Source organism: Opisthorchis viverrini, assembly GCF_000715545.1.
Source record: "Opisthorchis viverrini unplaced genomic scaffold opera_v5_21, whole genome shotgun sequence".
In the NCBI taxonomy this organism is placed as follows: domain Eukaryota; kingdom Metazoa; phylum Platyhelminthes; class Trematoda; order Opisthorchiida; family Opisthorchiidae; genus Opisthorchis; species Opisthorchis viverrini.
The window spans coordinates 2,793,112-2,802,432 of record NW_008751677.1 but is presented as its reverse complement, the minus strand read 5'-3'; positions in this window follow the sequence as shown (position 1 = coordinate 2,802,432).

Sequence of the window (9,321 nt, the reverse complement as noted above, 5' to 3'; positions counted from 1 at the left end):
TTTTCGGTTGTGCAACGGGTACTGCCATTGAAGAATATGTCCAGCACCAGGAACTGCGTTGGTTGGGACATGTGTTGCGCATGCCAAACCATCGTTTGCCGACGAGAGTGCTGTTTTCTATACCCTATTCAGGATGGCGTAAACAGAGGTGGCCAACCCTTGACTTGGCAGAGGAGTATGAAGGAGATCACCAAACGCTTGGGTGTTGTCAGTGCTACTCGACTTCCAGGATGGAGACCGCGTGATCCTCACTGCGCCTGGTTGGAGATACTAACTACAAGATATGGCGGCCAACCAATGTCAGTGGCGTTTTTGTCGTCAGTTTCTATCCAGATCGCCTGAGTGAGTGTCTGGGGGTATAGACACCTCGGAATAATTATGTTAAGCTAGCACCAAGTCCCATCCCCGTCCACCCTTACTCTTTTCTTCACAATAAGGCTTTCAAATAAATCACGGTTGTACGGCAGTGAAGCATCGGTGTTAAACACTGATGTCATGCCGTCGATGATGATGATGATGCATTTTGAGGGGGTTGTCCGACGTTTATTCAATGCTGACGCACGCTGCCTGACTTTGTACGAGACTGTGACGCGCTGTATATTGTGACGGTGTTGTCCGTCTGGTCAGTGTGTAGCGGAGCTGTAGCAGAGCATTCGGTGGTCGCTTTCAGGAATCAGACCTTCCTGACAGACTGACTCAGCTAGCAAGAGACTGACACGGTAGAGGTCGAGCTGACCGGGTCTAGGACAAAACCGTGCGTACAGACGAGCCAAGGGTTTGATACTCCTACGTTTGCAACGTACATTCAACTCTGTTGATCAGTCTCTTCAGTCTAACACAATTTGTCAATAAACAGTGTCCTGGAATTCTGAGTGCCGAGAAGCGGTTTGTATTTTCAGATTTGTGGGTGCCAAAGAGTGTGCAGGGAGCTCTCCAGAAGTCTTCCTACAAAAAGTAGTGTCCCACAAGGACGCTCAGAAACAATGGGACGAAGTTGCACACTTACTTTCGAACCACTGCCTGCTGAGGGATAACTTGGATTTAGGAACATCTAGGATACACATTGCTCGGGCACGGCGACCACCCGCCAATTCTTCAAAATGTCGGCTTTAGTGACTTAGAGGCAGAGCTGCTCCATGTCGCCCTTGACCGTTTTCAGTGGTCCTCAGTGGCGATACACCACCCTTGATATGTTACAGTTCAGGATTTATTTGGTAATATCCGTGTCACTGCAGCACAATAGATGCATGGCAGATAATTACGTTGCTAGATACCAGTATTAGACGCTTCCAGATAACGAAATATCACTATCAAGTTGGGGACGTCACTCATCGATTGTTGTGGTCATTAACGGCAATATACCAGTGACAACATCGATTACCTGCCATACAACCATGAGAGAGATTGCCTTGGTAAAGATTGGAAATAAAAGGGAAACGATGAGGAGTAAGGGTAATACGCCTTGAAACAGCATCGAAATAAGCACACCTGAGCGCCATGCTGGATTAGAGTTATCAGAGGGATTGACCCAGTATCCTTTGTGAACCTCAGCCGACGTGAGAGCAGCTCATAAAGACAGGCGAACCTTAGCTAGACAGTCCAGCTAGGAAATGGCAGTATGTGCAACAGTGGAGTCGGTTGTATACCGTGTTCCGCAGGCCTTTTAGCCACGTGCAAGCAGGGTCACATGAACCCCAGACAGCGAGAACCAACAGCGCTCAGTTTGATTGTATCCGGTTTAATTTCACGTTGCCACGCCACGTTCTATCTCCCAAGAACCTTTCGCCAACAACGGTTTTGGACAGGAGGGACCTTTTAGAAGCGAGTAATACACGTCCCAACCACCTCAACCTGGGGGCGAGATGGACCATGTGGTTAGAGCGCGAATTTACTGACCGGAAGGTCCGTCGTTCCAACCCGACCTCTGCCACTGGATTTCCTCTGTCTAGGCTTGGGCAACCTAGCCGGCCCTCGTGTTCCTTTGGGTGGCATGGCAAGGGTGCGTGCTACAGCTGGACGATTTTTTCACCTCAGCCTGGTGAGTTTAGTCTGCCGTTTTGACGATTTGTCATCAAGTGCCCACTCACGCACCACCTCGCTGCGTGCTCACTGTAGTCACCTAATTCTTGCTATGCTATGCAGACATCAGTGACCTAAACTTTGAAGACGCCAAAGTAAGATAGCACTTACAAATGACTTATCCTTTGGCTTCAACGAAATCAGTTTGTTACACCAGGACTGACGCGAGTTGGTGAACACTAATCGCGCTCTATTTATCCACAGTGACTTCACCTGTTACATCACGGCTGCGGTTAATGCAACTGCCAGAATATTAGGACGGCTGGGTCCTCAAAAACAATTCGATCTTTCGCAACATGACAGTAATATTGCATTTGCTCTGTTGCAGCCATTTGGGTCGCAGCACTCGTTCTGCCATTGGTTCGTCCGCAACATGACACATCTTCGTCCGGTCTCTTTGCCTCTTTCCCTGAGATTTCACACCAAATTACTTAGGCTGTAGTGTTCGACCGACCTCCAAAACCAACTTTTATAACAAATCAACAAATTCCAGCTCCTCCTCAAAACAGCATAAGACGGAGGAAAATCTTGAACTGATAATTTACACTTCTAAGGCGTATAAAGCATGTTGAAACGGGGCATTCTTTTTAAAGTGATTTGCGCGGCCAAATAGTCAAGCCGAAAGATGTCGCTCGCCCAATCTAAGTCCATCAACCTATCGCCGAACGTGATTTCGATACCTTAGATGCATTATTCTATGATAAGGCCGATGATAAAATCGGACAAATTAAAGAAGACGATCCTGACTTACTGTACTAGTTATCAGGGCGTTTATGGAGGCCTTCGTGGATCCTAACCTGACCACATATATAGTTACACGGTAAGAAGAATGCTCACGACCTTAAAGAGCACCTTTTTACGGTTCAGAGTATTCAAAGGAGCTGACCTATCCACAGTCGATTGGCTCTAAAATCGAGAAGGATGAATGTTGCTCGGCATTACGAATGGCGCCACTCGGGCATCGGAACCTTGTAGGGATATGGTAAATGCACCACTAATCTTATCGAAATTGTGCCTGACGCTCTCAGGCTTGCGTCTCACGTGCTGTTCGGAGGCCAACCGTTCCTAATAACCGTACATCATTTGGACGGGACGGATGTCACGTGCAGGACACGGGCCAAACGAGGTCATGCCCTGATTGGTCGGAATGCCAGCCAATGCGGGTCAAGCACCTGTGACTCGACGCTTCTCGCCCCCTCACAGAGATTCTGGCGTGAGCTTGTGGAACATTCTGTGACTGCCCTATAAGTACAGTTGTAATAATTTTCCCTTGTCTCCATAAAGAGCTGTGTAGAGCTACCTCGCCTTTTGCTATATCATAGTGGGCGGAGCAGGAAGCCAAGTGACCGATACAGAGTTGCGACACCGTCCACCAAGTTACAACACGTGCCTAATATGGACAGCACAATGCAAGGAAAGTTAATCTGGTCCAGCAATTCGATGGCGTTTCATGACAGAAAGGCACAGTAGAACTTCAGGAACAGACGAGAGAACCAAACACATGTCACGGCTCAAAATGAGCGAATTGACTGGAACGACCTGTGTTCACTATGAAACAGACTATTCCATTTTGTGTGGTCAAGAATCTCCAACCACACTAGTCTCATTTGTTAGTTGGTTCTACCACACCTGTTGGTCCACAAACAGCTTATGCTTGAGCAGTCGTCTAGCCGAATTGCATTCCAAACCAGAGAGGATAGAACGCTCCGAATCGAGGAGGGATAGTGACCATTCTGAGAGCATCTGGCTACCATGCACGCGTTAGGAAGCACCACAAAAAAGTTCCCAGCGTCATGCATAGCATTGGTTATTTCGGACAATGTTCTCTGTTGAGGTTGCTTGTAATGGATTGCGTAGTAAGCTTTGGTATGTTTCTCTAATTTGTGCTTGTAGCATTTCCACTACTAAAAGAGGAGCACATTTCTGGGATTGCCTGGGAAAGTTAGTGAAAACCTGCATCGTACAAGGGCGTGATTTGAAAAATCCAGTATATTCTAAAACCATCGGCAATCAAGGATTGAGCCACGCCATCGGTATCTGGTGGTGCACTGGTCAATTTAGCTTCAGGGCTGATCAGCGTTAGAAGGATGCCAGGCGCCACAACGGCACCCCAAGCATCAGGCCAGATTCCTAAAAATAATACGAGAATACCCGAAAGATACTGAGACCTATCTATCAGAGTCGTGCCAGACTTTGACTGGACGCTCAAGCAGTCGGTTAACCCAGTGACTGCCGATGACGAGGAGTGCTGTCAGGATGCATCCAAACGGGGAACTCATGTGTGACAGAATAGTGGTATATGGGGTCTATAGAGAACATTATGCAGGTCTGTATTCGCTCCCAGCGTCCTCGTCACATTCAATTTTGTCGAGGCGTAAGCGCGAACGACAACTAACATATTTACCATTCACGGAGTAGAATATTTGATAACTTATGCACAAGATCAACCCGTTCTGCGCGTTGGGGCAAGACGATGTCCATCCAATGCTTCAGAAGCCAGCGTCGTTCGAACTGGCAAAACATTTGTACCTGGTGCTTCGTCAGTCGCTTAACGAAGGCAACCTTTCCTTTACTTGGAAAGAAACGATTGTCACGCCAATCTACAAAACTGGTGACCGACTATAGCCCGGCAGCTACAGGTCTATTAGCTTCACTAGCATGCCGTGTAGGTGATGGAACGCATTTTGAAGCGAGCCATACTATATAACCTTTCTACCAGCAACTTGATATTTCTAGTTCAACCAGGATTCGTCCCAAAGCGTTCTTGCGTGACAAATATGCTCCTATTTATGGACAACTGGACTCAAGCTAAGGACGAGTGTTTCATATCGGACCCCATATACTTCGACTTCTTAAAGGCATTCGATCGAGTCCCACACGCCCGGCTGCTCCACAGACTCGAGTCTTGCGGGATTCAAGGAAGAATTCTACGCTGGATTAGGACAATCATACAGTCAGTACAGTACAGACCTAGAGACCGGCTCGGCCGGTCTCCACTGGAGTTCCTCAAGGCTTTGTTTTGGACCACTACCGTTCCTGATGCACGGCAATGACCTTTAAGATATTCTTGAGAGTCCATGTCTACTTTTTGCGGACGACTTGAAATCCTGAATTTCCAACACCGGCGCCCTCCAAATAGATGTAGAAGCTGCAAAGTAGTGGTCGTCGGACTGGTACCTTCCTCTGAATGACAAAAAGTGCGTTTATATGTCATCCGGAGGGGACTCAGAGTACGTATTTGTTGTGCACGATGAGAACGGACAAGAATAAATCACGTGGATATATGCCAAGAATGATTTGGGTGTCTGGCTCTCCTCAAACGTGTTCTTTACACTGCACCATGAGAAATCGGTTCAAAAGACATCTACGGATGACTCGTCGCACCTGCCCCCGTATTACTTGCATGGACTTCCAAATACTCCAGAGGGCCTACGTCAGACTGCCTTTTGAATATGCCAACCTATTTGTCAACTCAGGACACAAAAAGAAGGACGTAACACTAATTTATTGTGTCAAACGAGCTGCTAGGAAAATGGTTGCCTTAACTCACCGGACTATGAAATGCGTCTCTTGGTGCCTGTCTTCGTTCTCCTGGAGCATCGAAAACTCCAGGGAAATTTATCGCCCACTTATGCCCTGTTTGAACGAGGCTTGGCTGACAGGCATTTTTTGACCCAGCTCGCAAACGACAAGAACCAACAGGTTTTTCACCAGCAAACAAATGGCGGGGATTTCCAAGCTCAGAATACACACTTACCAGGCAATTTTTTATCATTTTTGGCAGTTGGTGCGTGCACTAACCTTCCTCTGACGCTTGTCCGCGCTCCATCCATAATCCAGTTCAAAGCACGCTTAGACACTTTTAAGAGTCACCACGCTGGCGGGCGTACCGCCCCCACTGAGAGCCTCAAGAGCAGCGCTACAATCTTTTGCCTGACTTTAAGGTGAACAGCAGCCGCTGAACTACAAGAATAAAACCGACCCGGAAAACTTAGGCGAAAGTCTCGTTCCTGTGTATCAAGCCGTGGATCCGTGACACAAAAAATACATGTGCATGAACGACGCGTCTTTATAGGGACGCGACCTTATAAGGTCGCCATCGATATCACACGCCCCGGATAACAGACCTGCGGGCGGGGCATGCCGCACACGGCTTAGCAGCACACGACCAGCGGACTGGGTGTGAAATTTTCCACGGAGAGAACAAAACGTATTTGACCATTTAAGTTTATGTGGTCGTTAAAAACGGTTACTTGACGGTCATATTGGTGCGAATAACCACCTGTTGCTCATAAAAGTTGGTTATTTGACAGAAAATTCGGTTATTTTGGACTGCGTGTGCTGCTAGGGTCCTACATATTTACACAGAAGCTCTGTATGTATGTCCTAATAATAGATTAGTGCCACAGTCGTTCTGTCTTTTACTTACCGCCCATTCCTACGTAACAGATAGGCGGCCACTTACGATACAACAAGCATCAATATATGTCATAGAAACAGCGTCAGCCAATCGCCCGAATCGGATCGGTGAGAATCGTTCAAGGTCAAAATTCCGCAACGCAACTGATAACGTTTTCACGCATTCACGGATTGATACACAGAATCGAGGGTTTTCCCAAGTTTCTCGGGTCGGTTTTGTTCTTGTTGGTCAGTTTCTGAACTCGCTCGTTCGCGAAAAATATGGTGGATTTCTTGCTGGTGAGTCATTGTCTGACAAAGGGGCACTGTAAATAGGGTAGCAGTTGGTTGCAGCGTGGCGTTTTGTACCTTTATTTTACTTCCCTTATATCACTACGTATTTCATCGATTGCATAACCGCTTTTTGTTTAAATACGAAAAACTACGAAAACGCGCGCTTGTACAATTTCACATAATGCAAGCGTGATCACGTGCTTCGACTCTCTGTTCTGATTTCGCTCGCGCTTGCAGCGGTCATTCATGCGTCTCAAATACTAACTCTGGTACCAAAACATTTCAGACATCTTCGGGATCTATTATATGTGGGAACTGTTCAGAAGAAGACCTCTGGACCAACATAATTGGATTATTGTTTACTCGCTGACCTGGGCTAGCGACGAACTATTTTGAAGAGAACAATTGTTAGCGAGTCTGTTCCATCTGACTTCTTTATTTTTGTATACCCAACCTAGCGTAATTATTTTCACTTCTTTGTCACACACTCCTGGTAAAGTGACTTATTGGGTAGCCAGACCACTACAGTAGCAGCGTCGAAACCCAGTGCACTGTTGAAATGGAAGTGTTGATCAGCACAATGATGGATTCACGGATTCGTAAACAGGATCGAAGGTTTTGCCCAAGTTTACCGGGTCAGTTTTGTTTTTGTTCTCCGGCCGTTGTCGTTCACCCGAAAGTCACAAGTGAATAGAAGGGTGAAGCACTGTTCTTTATGTTCTGAGCGCAAGGCGGTATGTTTTCGGCGAGAGGACTCCCATAAATAAGCGTCTAATGGTGCTTTGAACAGGGTTCTATAAGGAGCGCGGACAGGCGTCATAGGAAGTTTATTCCACGCAGCTAACGCCCAGAAGGAAAAGATATTTTGCGTGATGAATGTGCGCGCTCTGACCTTAAAAATCTTTTAACATTTCATCATGACGGCTTACGTGGGTTCGTGGATAGCCCGTACACGAACAACTTGGATGAGACGCTTGGGGTTGCCATCGTAATTACGGTATTCTCTGGCCCGCCCGGGGTTCGCGTTGGCTCATTGCTGCTGTTTAAACGAGGTAATAAAACAACCATGCCCGTACTGGGGACTCTAAATAGAAAAAAGTGTCCAAAAGTTTGTTAAAAAGCACTCCGATGCCCTCCGAAAGACCAGACGGTTAAAAGATGTCGCAGTTCCCAACTACAGCAATGAGGCGATACTGATTGATTTCAAAGACGATAATCGATATTTAGGTGCGGATAATAGGTATGCGGCCGATGCGAACTGTTGTGAACATGTGTGAGTCTGTGGGACGTGTGCTGGCTAGATTGTGCTTAACTAAGGTAGCTTGGGACCGCAGAGACATGAGATCCAGGATATATGGTGGTGCTGCCTGTTTGTACGATGAGCTGACCTCAGAATGGAGATGTCACAGCACAAAGAACAGGTGGAGCTTTGCAAAACCAGTTAACTCTGATGTGTGATATCGCATATGTTTTGTGGGTCTGTTGACATTTGTGGCTCTTCTATTAATCAAATTTTCGATTCATGTGGGGATTGCTCGGAATATGTGCCAAAATCAGGGCAAGCTCGGGATGAAAACAGAAGTGTCCGAAAAAAGTCGCTTCCACTTTAGTTTTCCCTCCCTTTATTGCAGAAACCGTGCTATGAAGTTCATCATGCGGAAAAATATATTTGTAGGAGAGAAAAGGGAGTGAGTGTTGTCGACCGTGCAGTCTTTTGCATCGCCGTGGACAGGTGCGCAAGAGACTGGCATGTTCCGGAAAGATATAGAGAGCTCCAAAAGCTTTCGCACACAAAGCAGTGACTGTCGAGGACGCTTTCTTTTCATTCCTACTTAATTTCTCTATAAACATCTTCCGGCAAAATTCTTGTTCATCCGGAGTATGCAAACGTCGTTTTCATCTTCCAAGATGAGGAGAAGACGCAGGCGTTTCTGAATGAAATGACCAAAGTCATCAAATCTACTGGGTTGCACTTTGCACCCACAAGGCGGTTATCATAACGATTTATGTTCCCAGCTGGTGGGTAGCGCACCGTCGGACTTCATCACAAGTTAACAGACAGAATAAACCGGGAGTTTTTCGTAGTTTCGGGTTTTGGATCAAGTGTGGATAGTTATGGGTATAATATCAAACTGGGCACACCAGCGCCATGCCATCATTGCACTTAAATCCTTCGGTTTCTGGACAAACCCGCAACTGAGGTTATTTCTGAGGTGGTTGTGATGGGTTGTGCAGTTCTGTGAGGAGCGGGATATTTCTAGTTGGCCGAGGAACCTCAGAGGTCGAACGAAGCTTATGTAAGTATCTTCCTGGTGTTTACCGTATGCAGAAGACATGAGCGAGAGCGCGCACAGTTGTGTATAAGGGGCCATCCTTGTCCGTTAGACTAGGACACCAAGCATAGTTGAGGCCCAATAAAAGCGTCGCATATAGGCACTGGCCTAGGAGTTCTAGAAGGTAGTCAAGGTAAACGCATGATCATGTCCGAAGGTATGCCACACACAAGTTGGGAAATGAACATTATTATCATTATTATATAGCGCACGGTTT